This window comes from Rhipicephalus sanguineus, chromosome 4 (genome assembly GCF_013339695.2).
Source record: "Rhipicephalus sanguineus isolate Rsan-2018 chromosome 4, BIME_Rsan_1.4, whole genome shotgun sequence".
Lineage (NCBI taxonomy): Eukaryota > Metazoa > Arthropoda > Arachnida > Ixodida > Ixodidae > Rhipicephalus > Rhipicephalus sanguineus.
In genome coordinates this window covers 81,389,028-81,405,497 of record NC_051179.1, presented here as the reverse complement: position 1 = coordinate 81,405,497, position 16,470 = coordinate 81,389,028, and the positions used below count along the sequence as shown (strand labels likewise).

The 16,470-nt window shown below is 46.2% G+C and overlaps 1 long non-coding RNA gene and 2 other non-coding genes across 3 annotated transcripts; 1 reads left to right on the top strand and 2 right to left on the bottom strand.

Annotated features, from left to right (window-relative positions):
- On the bottom strand, window positions 1–5,049 carry LOC119388831 (uncharacterized). The gene is made up of 3 exons (XR_005182854.2): window positions 4,874–5,049; window positions 2,837–3,075; window positions 1–137 (listed from the first exon to the last, which is right to left on the bottom strand). It is a non-coding gene; the product is annotated as an uncharacterized LOC119388831 (long non-coding RNA).
- A 10,796-nt stretch (window positions 5,050–15,845) lies between these two features.
- On the bottom strand, window positions 15,846–15,919 carry Trnas-gga (transfer RNA serine (anticodon GGA)). Its single transcript has one exon. It is a non-coding gene; the product is annotated as a tRNA-Ser (tRNA).
- A 246-nt stretch (window positions 15,920–16,165) lies between these two features.
- On the top strand, window positions 16,166–16,239 carry Trnas-gga (transfer RNA serine (anticodon GGA)). The gene has a single exon. It is a non-coding gene; the product is annotated as a tRNA-Ser (tRNA).
- The last annotated feature ends 231 nt before the right edge of the window (window positions 16,240–16,470 follow it).

The window sequence follows — 16,470 nt, the reverse complement described above, 5'->3', positions numbered from 1 at the left end:
GTATGATACAAACGTTTTACTTGGCAAAGCCGTTTACTCACAACGTGATAATTTCCTCGACCTACAGGCTTGAGGATCAGCGATGCCATTTTTTCCTTATCTTCAAACAAGTGTCCCTCGTAGTCAGAACCTCTAACCTGCACATAACACCAGTGAACACTTCCAGGAGACCTTTCAAAATAAGCAGCATGCACTTGTTCGACTCTGTCGGACATGATTGCATCTTCTATTTTTCATATGCGGCGAGGCTATAGAAGACTGGCACTGCAGCTGGATAAAAATAGTATCGAAAAAAGTACGCTGCGCAAGACAGACAGTTAAGGCTGCAGTACAGCTCAGCGTGAAATTAGACAGGTCACTCAACGTTTGTTCTACAAAAAAAATCAAGCCAGTTCCACGCCGTGGAAACCGTCGGTCAGTCATGCTGTCACCCCTACCGTCAGAAATTATATTTTGCACTCATGTATTAGCAAAGCTTTCATGAGTATCAGCATCATCATCATCATTTAGCTTTATTTGTTGGTTTATCTAGACCTCCCTCTGTTCTCGTGACCTGCGTCACTACTACTACTGTTACTACTGCTACTATTACTACTACTACTCCGACGACGATGACGACGGCGTCGCAGCGTAGACTAAGACAGCTTCGTTATTAAAATGTCTTGTGTAATAGGTTAAACATGTACTACTACATAAGATTATTCGCAAGCCTTCGAGCTACTTGTGATTTGTGATCAGCACTGCATTCTAGAAGGGTGTTTCTTTCAAGAATATACATTTGTACTCTGGATGACACGTTGTTCAATGAACACAAGGTGATTGCCATAAATAAAATATACTGCAACCTCGTCCTCTTGCTGCGCCCAGTGCATTTTTGAGTGCTTCGTTTCTTTAATATACGTCCTACCAACTACATTAGCTTCAGGCGTCGACAAACGTATATCACTTTCTGTGGGAGTCGGAACATACGTGCTTTGGCGAAAGCAAAGTTCTGAGAAAGCGGGAGAGGCTTTGCCTTTATCCATATGTGCCTAACCTGTGATATCCGTCAACTGCCGATACCTCCGCGATGAGATAAAATGCAGCTACCCACCGTTACGCACACACAAAAAACCTTAACGGAAGCTTGCTTTATGAAAATTACCGAGGTGATAAGCTTTACAACCATTTTATTTTAACTAACTATTGCTTTAGATGGACTATCTTTAGGTGACCCATCAATTTGAGAAGCTTTACAACTATCCTATTTTAACTAACTGTTGCTTTAGATAGACTATCTTTAGGTGACCCATCCCTTCACTCCCCAGGTCATCATTATCACAACGTCAACGCAGGCAGACTGCAGGATACAAAGGCCAAGTGTGCCTATCATTAGTGCCACAAGGACAGTGTGATACTCTTGCTTCTCTTCCAAGCACTTCCGGTTGAGCGCTTACTTCCGGTTTTTCAAATGTTGAGAAACATGTCTTAAAAATAAAGCTCCTGTGAAATAGATGTTTCTGCTTCAAGTTAAAAGTGATATTGGACACGTAGGATATAAGGGCATAGGTTTACTCAAGGTAAAAAGCAATTAACTGTCACGATAATTAGTGAAAAATTCATTGAGCGAGTACGTCGAAACAGTAGCGGTTTTCTTGCGAGCACCTGTGCCAGTGGTGCCACCTGCGGTAGCAGATCTGAAGCACGCACTTCTTTCTACGTGGCCTTTAAGATTCCCTTCAGGAGCGCAACGAAGAGCAACGTTAACTAAGAAATGCCCCAGAGCACACGAGCGCTGTCTTGCGAGTGACACTACCACACACTTTAAAATTAGCGTGCCTTTAATTTTATATTCCTCCGAGTGCAGCGTCTCTTGGCGTCGCTCTGACGTCAGGCCACTGGCGCGCGTTCGCTTTGACATCAAAACAATACCACTCTCGTTTTTTGAAGAGGGGTGAGGTGGCGGAGTTACGGACGATGAACCCTGCTACAGCGTATCAGCAAGAAGCACGAAGGGGCGAGCGGTAGAGCGAGCTTCTATTTTTCAAGGGGCTATTTTACGTTATTACTGTTGCATACATTCTAAGCAGTTCATGGAGCCTAAATTTGCTACAATCGCTTGGAATGTCATTGGACATAGTAAGGAGGTCTAGAGCTGAATCTTAAATTTCTAGTAAGAGCCTCAATCCTCGAATATCGGCGTGAAAAAAAAATCAGTTTTAACTAGTAAGACACACACATGTTATCGAATTAATAATTCTTTCAATATTACAATTCGATGTCGTCCTTTCCATTATTTGCGTAAATTGCTTACTATTCTGCCTAAAATACAAGTTCCTCCATTTGATTCGACAAAGGAGAGACACCTCAAGCTGGCTGGCCAACGTTTCGATGCGTAAGCCAATCTAAGTTACGATCTGTTTAAAGCTACATTCACCTATCAATACGCAGGCCTGCCAGTCTGGGCCATCTTTCCCCTGTTTCAAAAAAAAATTGTAGTTTGTGCTTCCATATCTCGGCTCACGTCTCCACATGGTGTTCTTAAGCAAGTTAAGAAAAATATCTTGAAGAAAAACATGGGATCTGTTGATAAGTTCCCCGTGCGGCGAGAAGCGAGTATGGTTACGAAACTATCGGGAACGGATGGGCTATGATGCAGCACTCTCTACAATGGGCTAAAGACGTACGCGCAGCACTGTGGGGGGAAACTTACTATGAGAAGACGCTAAATCATTGGGGGGGGGGGGCGATGCCGCTTACTGGCTTATTGGAAATAATATTAAATCAAAGCCCAACTCGCCCAGCTGTTAGTCCTACTTATGATAATAAAACGCTTCAAAGTTTAGTTTGTACTTACATATTTTTGAACAGTACCGTTTTCTGTTACTTCTAGCAGGAGGACTGTATCGGCGAGAACTGAAGCTTTCTTTAGGTATAGAGAGTATCCTTCAATCACCAATACTTTTTCCGAGTTCTCCTGCCGGCCTTCGAACACTTGCGGGTAAACTGTTACACTCTGTCCAATGGAATCGTCTTGCTTGCTTGTGAATGGGTAGCCCCAAGAAATGTCCACGAAGAAGGACTTTCTTGGAATTCCTGGCACAAAGTTTATACTTCAATTAATGGTCAATGTTACATATTTTTCATACGAGCGACCTCGTTTCGAGACCACAGCAGCTGGGCGTATAATCATGTAGAATTTCTCAAGCCACGGGCTTTATTTAGGAATGCAATGTTGCGTAATTAATACAGTTCACGTTACATTTCAGTATCCCAAGGACGAAACTAGGCGGCGAAAATTCGTGTAGTTTTTATGGCAGCAACGTCGTTGATCGTGTATACTGCCGACATCATCAAATGGTGACCGGAAGCTTGATATCCTTAAAAACATAGTGCAGAACATTTTCACTCTAGTGGTATTGATATATGCGGCAGAAACATGGACAGTAACCAAGAAGAAATAAGGTTAAGGACCTTGCAAATAACGACCACAGGAATAATTTCAGGCCTCATGTTAAAAGGCGGGGAAACGGCGATGTGCTCAAGACAGCAAGCGTGGAAGAAGATATTTATTTGACATTAGGCGGAACTACTTCCGCTAGGGAGGCCATGTGATGCATAATCGCCCGGCCGATCACTGGGGCACTTTGTTAGAGATAGTGAACACACTCGAAGGAAACACATTAGTAGGGCATGTTCCAAGTTAAGTTTCCAGGCGTCACTTCGAGTCGTGTAACGCTAGGCAGGGGCATTGTACACTGCTGTTGGATACATTTGTGCTGCAGCGGGCATTAATAAAGGCTGATGAGGCACATGTCCACATCAGGCTGCTATCAGTGCAGTTGTTCTTCTTATTGCTTTCTTCTCTCACCCTCTTTATGCCCCTTCCCCTTTTCTGGCCTTCTGCTGTATATGACACATGGCTATCTACAATAGAAGTTCCACATTGGGTCTTTTATCGTTTCAAAAACGTGGTACCATTGAGGGACGCCGTAGTAGAGGGCTCCGGATATATTTAACATCTCGCTTTGGTCAAACGTGCAACTAAATCTAAGTACACGGGCCTCTAGAATATCGCATACATCGAAATGCGACCGCCGCGGCCGGGATTCGATCTTGAGTGCTGTTACTCGAACGTACATGGTCGTTTCAATAATAATGCTGATGGCCCATCATCTATTTTTGACACAATCGTTTTATATCATTCTGACGTTTTTCTAGTACTTCCCATATTCTGAATAGTGCCGTCATCTCGTATAAACGTTCACCTCTGGCCTCCAATTGCATCAAGAAAACCCCGTTACATCAGAAAGCCAAAGTCCCTATTGACTGACAGCTCCATTGCGTGCTTGTTGTGTTGTGTAGGCCAACGGATGGAGCATAATACGAAGGAACGTACCACAAAGTTCAACAAACATTGGCTGTGAGGCAGATTGTCGAGCTACTGACGAGTGAATAGCTGGTCCAAGTCAGCCGTCTCAAACCTTACTGTAACCCCATTGTAATATCCGCGCTTCGAATCGTCATGATGGATATCCTTCGCCACCGAGCGCTAATTATTCTATGCTGATAATATTGTCATGTCTCCTGTTATCATTGTTTTGTATGCTGCGCATTCATCGAGCATTGGTATTTAGCGCTGAATGACTGTTTTTGGATCGCACCATGCCGGCTAAAGGCTGGTAATAAAGCTGCGACAGATATGAATGTTCTAATAGTAGGAGTGTACTGTGGCGTAGATGGTTTAAAATGAGAACATTCGAGTTAGATAACAGATGTAAAAAATATTTTCATATACTAATAATAACTCGTACTATTCCCAATAAAACTTCTACGTAACGTCCACGTAGGAGAGCACACAGAACTACAAACTATCAAAACAGCAAATACATACCGAGGGCCATGATTAAGACGTAGGTGCAAAAACTTAAAACATCCATTTGAGAGCGTACTCAACACCAATAGGGGTTCAGAGGTCTACAAGCAAACAGTTTTATCACGCTCATGAATTTCTTTACCTCAAGTTATCTTCGCGGCTTCTACTAGGAAAAGGAAATCTTCCCTAGTGCTTAAAACACTTCAGTTTATTTGCAACGCCTCACGCTGGCGTACTTGCTGAGCTTTACTCCCTCAGCGGGTCAGCTGTAGACATTTAACAGTTAGAGTAGTGGTCTGAGGTAAATGTACGGCCCTATTGGTCCGACATTTGGAACGTAAAAATGCACGAGAGCGCATCGAAATGTCGTGTACACGACCGTATGATATTATTGGAAGATTAATTATGCGCATGCGTATAAGTAGAATAAGACACCCGGAAATATTCTCAAATACACGCAAACGAAGCATTAAAAGCAAAATAAGCAGGAGACTGCCCTTAGAATGAACGATGTCTGTGGAAGGACTACGTGAAAGGACACCAGCTGCCGCAGGTTCCAGTTTAAATAAAGCTGAACGAACATTTAACAGTATCCACGATCAGCGGATAAGGATCGCAGAAGCCACCCATTCTGTGAAATTCATCGTATTTGCAGCTTTTGTATGCGCTCTAGCTTTGAGGATTTAAGAAATTGTTGGGTGCATTCCAAGCCTGCGTTAAGGCTCGTTCACACCGGCGACTAACAACGGTCGCGCGACTAAGTTAGTCGCAAATCGACTGGTCGCAAATGTTCGCAAATGGCCGTTTTGGCCGCAAAGCGACTGCTTTGGCTCAGTCGATCGCTGCTAGATTTTTCAGTCGCGCAACTGCAGTCGCAAAGCTCTGAGCCAATCACATGCGCAGGAAGAGCTCGTCACCTTATTTTACGGGGCAATGGCAATGCGAGCTATATACAAGCAGACGTGAACTCTATCTGACGACGTATATTTGTCGCAGGCATGTGTGAACATCGGTCGCATTCCAGAGGAGTGACGTCATAGCCACGGCAGACGCACTGGCGCCGGCGCATGCCCAGCTGTGCGCCTCCGTGGCGCAGTAGCCAAGTAGCACGCTGCGCCTGGCGTTGCACCCATAGAGACGGCAGCGTGTTACCACGCTGCCGACCGAGCAGTCTTTGTGGCAATAGAGAAGCAACCTGACGGCGAGCAAAAAATAAATACACATGTGTCACATAATGCGTATACCGTGTGTGTGTGTGTGTCACTGAAGCAGCAGTAAGTATAATAATCAAGCTAGTCCTAGACAACATGGAAAGCTAAGAATAATGAGCTGAACCTTAGCTCACGCTACGTATGTCCTGGCATAGCCGAGCTAAGGCGTTGCTAATTTTTAAAGGATTTTACAATAGAACTACGGTAGATAGAAAACATTGCGGAAAATGGTTTTGCGACATTGTACGCCTATCGAAAATGAGAAATATCTGACATAAAGTAAAGCCTAGTTTAATATCAGACGCACTTGGTGCTAGTAAGGAGCTGCGGGTGCAGGTTGTTACTTGACAGTAAAATTTCGGCAGCGTGTTACACTCTGTAACACTTGAAGGGGAATCCGAACTTCACACGTCGTAATGCGTTAGGCTGTACAATTTGGTACCAGGCTTTTACGATATATTGCGATGCTCAGCCTGAGACAGACACACTACTTAAGCTTGACGCTCTCAATCGTTTAAACTTAAGCACTGAATCGCCCTGTTTAGAACATTCCCTTCATAGTGTGTTAGATATAAGCCTCTAAATAAATAAATAAATACATGACATGCCATCGTCCATATGCTACAGGCGACTAGTTAAGAAACGAAAGTGCAATCGACCCTGACCCTTCACGGCATGACGGCAGAAAATGTTGAGTTCGTAGAAAGCAAGGACAGCTGGACGTCAAGAGCATACGTTATAACCGTATGCAGAGTGGCCTACTTTCTACTGAAACCAGAAGTATTTTTGACTTCGCTCTAGTTTACATCCTCTCTCACCCTAGAGAGTTTTATCAAAACTATGCCTGAAAGGCGCTTTCTCGTTTCTGATATGCCGGGTATAATATAAGGATCCATGAAATATGTGCTGCTCATCCCGTAGGAGGCCTACATTTTAGCCCCTTTAGAAAAAGATGAAAGTTGCCATTTGCACATTGTTCATGCGGCAGCCCGCGAAAGTTCTCAGCTGTCAAATGCAATCGCAGCGGACACAATCTGCCGCAGTATGCTCTATATACTTCCTCTTTGTCACACACATCCGCAGCATTTCCCTTGTTTACCTCAACCCGAGACTACTAGGGCTGTGCGGCTAGCAATCGAACGAGAGGGGAACACTCTTCGAGCCCCTTATGTGTGATTGATGCACCTTGAGTTCATCGCATGCGCAAACGCCAAGAAAAAACGGGATGTCGCTCGAGGTCGTCCTGCATACTTCGGACGTCGAAAACACTGCTATACGCCTGAATAAACACCCTTTGCCATTGACGATCGATGCAGTCTCACCCGCTATATCATACATAATATCCGTATCCCAATTTTAAAAAGGACGGTCACACGTAGTTTGAAATATGATCTTCATTTGCAAACAACGTGACCCTTCGTTTGCCTATTCGCTCGTGGTGCTCAGTGCGTCTGAATGCACACAGCCAGCATGGGCCAGAGGATAAAGGACGAATTCCAACCACAATGTTTTAGGTGCGAAGTATCTTAAGGCGGAGCTCAATCCGGTGGTGGTGGTGTGCGGCGTGACCACCCTTACTGCGCATGCGCATACCCTCTCCACACACCTCCTCTCCCCTCCCCTCTCCCATACCCCTCTCCACTTTCCCTCACCACTTTCTCTCTCCCCTCCCCCTCTACCAACCCTCTCCCCTCCCCCTTTCCACTCTTCCTCTGAAACGTGGGCTAGACATGCCGAAATTCTCTCCTGCGCAACGCCGCGGGGAGCTCGAGCGCATGCGCGTCCCCTACCCTTCTCTCTCCTCACCTACGCTGCCCCCCTCTCGCCCGCCTGTCGACCGCGTTCTCCGCTCGCCCTGTGAGAATTAACGGCCAGGCTAGATGGAAGATACGACGCGCGTAGCGTCCCTCTTCGCGTTCCACGACGCGAGGTCGGTAGCATGCCCAACGATCGCCAACGGAACGCGCTCGTGCAAGTGCTCCGGCTTCGCATCGCCTCATGGTCCCCTTTAGCGGGAGATGGTGTAATTTTTCTGACCTCGTTTTCCTCCGTTTCCGGAACACAAGGTTTGCATACTATGGGGCACGATACAAGTTCAGGAGAAGAACACAAAGGGAAGAATGCACAGTCTGTCCATGACTAAAGAACACAAAAGTTTATTGTAAAGTTCGGAAATTAGAAATTAAAAACTCGAACACATAAATGTGCAGGCGCTTTGTCGTATACACCTATATGGAACGCGATATTCATTTAGTTTAGATTTTAGATTTTCACCGACGAAATTGCAGAGGAGCTTCTGGTGAGACAGAATCCTGAAGTTTAAAGAATAGTCAGTGCATGGCAAAAACATGAAGCGCGAATTATCTAAATATAAAATAATAATGCAATGATCTACTTGTCGACCGTTCTACTGCGAGGAAAGACAAAACAACCAGCTATATGTTTGATCACATGTTGCAGAAATATACATGGAAGGCTGGACACCTTCACTACTGATAAACAAAATTAAAAAAATCTGATTTAGCAGAGTAAGTAATACAGTGCACTAAAAAGTGCAAGACCACCAGAGTCAACATCGTGGGCATTACTGTTTGATGTTTCACTATGTACTATTCTTATAGAAACGAGGTACAGGTGCAATCCCATGCCGAATATATTGCATGTTTTTCTGCATCAGCCTGCTTACCTTTATATGAATAGACTGGAAACATGGCTAGAGGTCATTAATTGCACCCTGAACAATAATGAAAATGCAATAATAATAAAGTAATAATAATAACAATAATCAAGTGCAAATGCCGTTGTTCTACCAACAAGTCAATATACCGGTGGCAGAATCAATTAAGCATGTAGCGGTCACTTACCCTGGAAGACTTAAGTCGCGGGACGGAAAATATGTCAGCTAAGAGAGCACGCGCAATAGTCATGCAATGGATGTCCAGCAATAAATGTTCCGTTTTGCGCCGCGATGTGCTCATCATGACTTAGTGTATATATATAATATATATATATATGCGTCTGATATTAGAGTTCGGCTGCATTTTGCTTTCTGGCGCACCTGCCTAGAAATTGCCACCGCTGGTTTTTTTAGAATGTGCACTCATTAAGTATATGTACTAGGCTAAGCTTGAAGCAAACAATATTTTATATGAGGAACCGCACCTGTCTTATTTTCCTAAAAGGTTTCATATCCTAGCAGCTTGAACTTTACTAAAAGCCTAAGTATCACTACAGAGAAGGTCGAAATATGTTTCCATTAATCAGCCGACCTCAATTTTTAACCACCAATGGTCGACATTACTTTACCTCCAGGTAAGTTTTACATACGGCCTTTTGGACCCTAAAAGTTTACCTCCTATAAGCACTGACACTAAGCTGCTGTGTATGAACAATTAGGATACAAACAGATATAGTTCCAAATAATACTCGCCGTTTACGATATCGATATCTAAACAGAATTTTTGAAGACCATTTGGCAAACCTAGAAATAAACGTTGTGGTAGTCACTTCATGTTTTCGTTTGTAACAAGAAGGCATGCAGGTGTGGTAATCGCATCATGATCTCTGAATTAGTGGTTTTCAGTTCGGTCACCTGAGTTCGCGCCTTTTGTAGCGTTAGCTACACTTGCCTAGCCGGAGCCGATTTCGCGTGGATCCTCATGAGCCGTGCTGCGCATGCGCGAGGATCAGTGATGTCACACAGCTGGCTCAACGCTCTCCGCGTCTCCGCCACCGCGATCTCCCGCGCACTCCGCCGCTGCCGCACGCGACTCGCTGCCGCTGGTCTGCGCTTTCCAGGGGAGTGAAGTCGTAGCCGAGGTAGACGCACTGGCGCCGGCGCGCGCGCAGCTATTCGCCTTCGCAGTGCAGTCGCCGTCTGACACTGCGCTGGAGCCGAATGATAGCGCCTCTGACTGGCGTTTGCAGGTGGGTAACGCCATGGAGAAGGACAGCGCAAATGCTGCTCAACGGCGCAGAAGAGCCGAGAAGCTTATCTCATCGGATTCCGAAGTAGTTACCTGGCAATCAGCGGTTCAACGTAGGAAGAATAAACAGAAGAAGGCTAATAATCCTAGACAATCTGGAAAGCTAAGAATAATCAGCTGAACCTTTGCTAACGCTACGTATATCCTGGAATACCCGAGCTAAGCCACTGCAAAATTTTTTTAACAGCGAAGCTCTTGAATCTCGCCGTAGTTTGTCTGTCGGACACAGAAATTATCATCATCATGAACCGGCACGCGCTCTCTACATCCCCTTTCTCATCTTCGTCCTCTTCTGCTTGGCTGCCAGATCACGTGCGCCGATTTTTCTATCGTGGCCTTTAATAGAGCACTGCACGGGCCGCATTTCTCGGCCCGGCCCGGGCCCGCTTTATGAAACCCGAGCCCAGCCCGGGCGCAGCCCGGGCTCGGGCGTACATGACGGAACCAAGCCCGAGCCCGGCTTGGGCCCGAGCGTTCATTACTAAACTTATTCAGGGCACGCGTGTTCATGGCCAGGCTGGGCCCGGGCCCATTGGAGGATAAGTTGTTGATGATGATTATTAATGATGCCTGGCGCTTTGCAGCGGGTGATCGGACGAAAAATTCGGTGAGCACATGCATCGAAATATTGCTTTGTCTGCGGTGGTACCTCAGCGGTTAAGCTGTTTCCCTGTTAAGTCATCGGACGCGGATGCGATCCCCGAGGCCACGGCGGCCGCATTTTGATGGGGGCGAAATGCAAGAAAACCCGTGTACTTATCTTTAGGTGCACGTTAAAAAACTCCAGGTGGTGGACATTAATCCGGTCCCCACTACGGCGTGCCTCGTAATATATCGTGGTTTTGGCACGTAATACCAAGGAATATAGATGAAATGTTGCCTATATGGCACATGGCAAGTCATTACAATAACAGTAAAGTGAAAATAAAACATAGCAACAAAATTTATTTAAAAGAAGTGCACAAATAACATGAAAAAGCGGATAGAAGCGAACCCGGGACATTTTCTTTAATGCTATTTTCTACACTCGCGTTGGAAACATTAATTACACAATTTCTTAAAAGAGGCTCCTGATTATACATTTGTTGCAGCAAGATAAAACAGGTTAACGTTATATATGGCTGAACAGCCACCAAAAGCAGATGAAATATAAAGCTTTACTAAGAGCCAGCTCTTTGCACGTGTCACTTCAGCGTGGCATAGAATGCCTTTGACCACGCAATGCATAACGCTCGCGTGTGCTCGAAGGCGCGACTTAGGCCTTTTAATAAGCGGGCCTTGTCCGGCCCGCAGCCTCAAGCCCGGGGCCGGCCCGGGCCCGCCGGAAAACGCTTCGGATGGCCCGGCCCTGCCCGCGGGCCGGGCCGGGCCGGGCCTGTGCAGTGCTCAAGCCTGTAATAACTCTGATGGGTGAGAGAATGACCAGAGAGAGAGAGAAAGGAAGAGTTAAAGAAACAGATAAAGATAGCAAGAAAGAAAGATAATAATAATATTGAAGTTTAATGTTTGACGGAAGCCCATCTGGTCACATGTTTTTCATTTCACTTGTGAGCAAGGCTCCCCTGCGGGAGCCGAAACGCCTTTTCCTGTGTGTTTTCATTTTCACTTTGGTCGGCGCAGTGCCTCGGGGATTTTACCTTCACCATAATAATAACAATAATATCTAGGGTTTAACGTTCCAAAATAGAGAAGGAAAGAGGTATCAAGAGAGAAATTGTTGCTGAAAGAAATTCTTCACGAGGCGGGATTTGAACCCGCGTACCTTCGTTCCGAAGGCGAGCGTCCTAACCACTCGGCTATCCAGGCACGCTATCAGATCATAGCATAGTCTTGTATAGTGCGCTATAGCATGAGGGTGGCAAAGAGAGGTGAGCGTGAGGAGGAGACATGTGATAGTGACGAGGAGGGAAAGGAGGGTGGGAGAGAGTGAAGCATAGCACAGAAAGAATGAGAAAGCGGGAAACACTGAGAGAAAGAAGTGCAGAAAAAGAAAGAGGGAGAGTCAACGAAGCAGAGAGAAAGAGAGTGAGGGATAGAGAGAGAAAAGGACACAAAGATAGAAAGAGCAAGAAAGGAAAAGAAATAGGAAGAGAGAGAGAAATGAATAAAAAGGAACAAAAGGAGAAAAAAAGGACATACAAGAAACAGAGAGAAGAAGAAATAAAAAGAGGACGAAAAAAAAGAAAAAATTTAAAACTTAGCAAAACGGCGAAAGCCAGGACAACATATGTGCCCATGAGTTCCGCTGTTTCTTTAGCATCGTGCCTCCAGTGCAAGTTATGCTTTTTTTTTCAAGCGCAGTTACCGGGAATCGTCCTAGCTTTATGCAAATTACCTAAGTCACAACATTGGCGGTCGCTGTAACAGACTACCTTTTGTTCTGTTATTTCTTAAGTGCATCTTCAAGACGCAAATATCTTAGATTCAACGAACAAAACGTGTCTAAGGCAAGAAACGTTCCATTCGCTGAATCGAAGACATTTGCGTCTTATTCGTTAAGTCTGGGTACCTGGTCACAAAGGCTTAACCCTTGTAAAGCCGTTTATTGGACGGCACTCAGCGACTATTGACTATTCCCAATGGCGACTGTCGAGGCGGAGCTCGGACTCCCAGCACGAGCGGCGTTCTTTCAGAAATGGAGCCGAAAAGGACGACCCACTAGAAGGCGCTTGAGAGGACGACCCATTACAGAGTTCCAAGGCTTTGCTACACCCTTAACGAATATGCGGATGATGCAACTGCAGTATCATCCCACGGTGTTCCTGTAATTTCTATATCGGTGATGTAGGTGTATGCCACTGCGGCGCGATTGGAAAAGCTTGCCACGTTCAATAACATTGATATGCCTCCTTTGTCCACATCTGATTTTCCATAACAGATATATGCTTCGAAGAATCGATGGTGTTCCTCGAGAAGACCTGAAAAATTAATTACAAGGCTACGATGCTGAGTACACCTACTGAACTTTTACTTTGCAGATCTGGTCTGGCACAGACACCTTTATGCCTTCACTTCAATGAAAGTCAATCTCTGTATCATTTTTTCTCTTGTCAAAGGTTTTGAAATCAAAGAAAAATATTTCTAAGTGTACCCCTCCTTAAATATGGGCTTGAATTTGTCACTTCAGGGGGTACTTTCAATTGGTGTTACCCTACTGGATATTAACCACTGCTTCGTCTGTGATGCCGTACGCAGTTTTTTTATGAGAGGCAAGAAGGATTGAATATTAAGATTGACTAATTGCAGTTTCTCTTTGCAGCGTAAACTGTTATCAGCTCGCAACGACGACCGATTTTGGTGGAGAAGTCCGCCGCGCCCGTTGTTACAGCCGCGGCCGCCTCCGGTGTCCGTCGCAGCTATCGCATCCAATAAGAAAATGATGATAGGGTTCGAGGCGAATTTAGCCCAGGCATTCTAGGTGGCAAGCATTTATTCTGCCGCAGAGCCACGCCGTTGCTTGAAACATTTTAGGGAAAAAACAGTATATAAGCGCCATATATGTGCGAGGAATCGCGTGAACAGATGTAATATTGCATAACGGAATACTAGAGTCTCACCAGGTGTCACAACCAATGGTGTAGCCAGGAGGTGGCATACCGGGCACATGACACCCCCCCCCCCATGTTTCTTTCTGCCATGGGATAAAGAGCACAATATGACACTCGACCACACTTGCCTGTCCGGCCCACACTTCATATCAAGGACGTGCCCCCCCCCCCTTTACCCCACCAAAACAAATTTATGCCTACCCCACTAGTCCATATGAATTGTGTAACGAGTGCACGGTTTAAAGCTCCCCAACCATTAAAAAAGCTCAGTCGTACGCTAAGTTAGCTCAGACACCGGAGGCAAATGACCCCAGAGCCGATGTATCAGAATCTCCGACAGTACGGCCGCCGCCATTGCCGCCATTACACTACGTTGCGAGAGTTACCAGCCCCTCAGACGCGTGCTAGATTTGACTGTACCAGGGGCATAGCCCCTGGTACAGTCAAGGAGGTTCAAGCCTCCCCCCCCCCAATTTTTCAATTTTGCTTGCGCATTTATAGTATACACGCACAACAAACACACGCACGAACATACATAATGTATGGTTGAACCCCCCCCCCACCCCCCCACCCGAAAAAATTTCTCTCTACGCCCCTGGACTGTACCGTTTAGTTTTCATCGTAGCTGATGAAAGTTAGCTCACCTAAAGTAGTTATGAGTTGGCGTCAACAGAAAAACGCAGACGATGATGCATTGCGATTCCCAAAACGCGCAATCGGCCGCGATCTCGAACTCAAGTAGATATGCTGGCTGCAATGAACATGAAATGAACATGGTAGTGTTCATTGCTGTCGTTCTCGTAGTGTTCTCGTGGTCGGCGCTCTCTCGGCCCAGCTTACCGTCTACAGTCTGTACGAACTCTATCCAGCCATAAGTCTTTATACTCAGCATCATCTCCCACAGCAACAAAAGAGGTGTCCAGCTACGGAGGTGCGCATATTGCCTTAGAGACGCGCAGTTGGTGTTTCGCTGCGTCGCAAGGTGTGATGATTAAATGCGTAGCGTGTACTTTGTGACTGTGCTTTCAGCTGGCGCTCTCAGACACATAACACCGGGCTCTATGAAGGCCGCTCATCGTGCTTACGCTGGTGATTGTGCTGCGCGTTGCGCAGAGGCCTTGAGATTCTCAATCCTTTCTTTTTCTACTACACTAGCTTATTGTTATTCTATATTTTTACTCTTCTTTAATTCGCATCAATATTGTGATATATTCTAAACTATCTATTTCTAAAGCTATATATTTTCGAAAGCAACTCATACTACGAAACGAGGTACCGATAGATTCATGGCCGATCCCTTCGGGTGTTTTGGCCTGGTAACTGAACAATAAGCAAAGAAACATTCTTTCCTTAGCAATATCCACCATTATTTTAGGAACAAGCAAACAAGAAATACTTGTTTGTGAGTATGATGATGATCATGATGATGCTGGGATGATGACGAGCCGTCGTCTTCCTCTTCACGCGCCCAGCTTCCACGCGCAGAAGAAGAGCACGATGCCACCGACACGCGACGTGCAGGGCTTTGAGAAAGCAAGCCAGCCTAAACTGAAAGATACAGGATATTTCAACCACTGGATTGCAGCCCACCGCTGTACGCTTGCCGCCATGCCGCTAGAGGAGACAATGCGGTCGGCGAAAGACTACGCGGAGCATCAGGAGACGGGCGCGGCGACGCACCCGGTGAGCTCGGCTCCGTCGCTCGTCCTCGTAAGCGATACCCGCATGTTCATCCAAGAGAACGTCTACGCCATCCTGGGCCACGGCAACTTCCAGCGGCGCCTGCTCTTCACCGGCATGCTGTCCGTAGTCGTGCTGCTGCTGCACGCGTTCGCCAACTTCCTGATCGGCCGCGACGTGGACCACTGGTGCCGACCGCCGGACGATCTGAGCCACGTGTCCAGAGAGGCCTGGAGGAACGTGGCCATACCAATCGAAGCCGACGGCAGCTTGAGCCGGTGCACCGTCTACCACCCGGCCCTGCCGACGGTGAGGACTCTCGCTTTGCTCCCGGGTGCCCAAAGGGCGGCTTATAGACTTAGAAAAGATGCAAAAGACTGGTTATGTAACTGATAGTGCTTGAAGTACATGCTATCGCAAATTGCAAATCAGTTCTGCGGAATCCCGCAAGGCGGCGGAAGGGCTAAGAAAGGGAAAATAGACAACCACCTGTTTGTAGCACGAAGCCACAAGGAAATCCATACGGATTTCTCAGAAATAAAGCCTCTTAGTTGCCGAAAAATTCGTCCTGGTCCGGGGATCGAACCCGGGACCAACGCCTTTCCGGGGCGGTCGCTCTACCAATTGAGCTAACCAGGAAGCTAGCAATTGGCAGCGCGAGGGCGAATTCATCGACAACTCGAAGCAACTGGACACATATTGCAAATCAGTTCTGCGGAATCCCGCAAGGTGGCGGAAGGGCTAAGAAAGGGAAAATAGACAACCACCCGTTTGTAGCACGAAGCCACAAGGAAATCCATACGGATTTCTCAGAAATAAAGCCTCTTAGCTGCCGAGTTGGCAGCGCGAGGGCCGAATTCGCCCTCGCGCTGCCAATTGCTAGCTTCCTGGTTAGCTCAGTTGGTAGAGCGACCGCCCCGGAAAGGCGTTGGTCCCGGGTTCGATCCCCGGACCAGGACGAGTTTTTCGGCAACTAAGAGGCTTTATTTCTGAGAAATCCGTATGGATTTCTTTGTGGCTTCGTGCTACAAACGGGTGGTTGTCTATTTTCCCTTTCTTACACGCTATCGCATGACCGGTTATAGGTCACAACATATCTTTTTAAGCTCCTTCGACACATTTCATGGCTAATGACGTGCTATAGCCGGTATTTTTTCCTTTTTTAATGCCAGCAATTCTCGACGCACCCT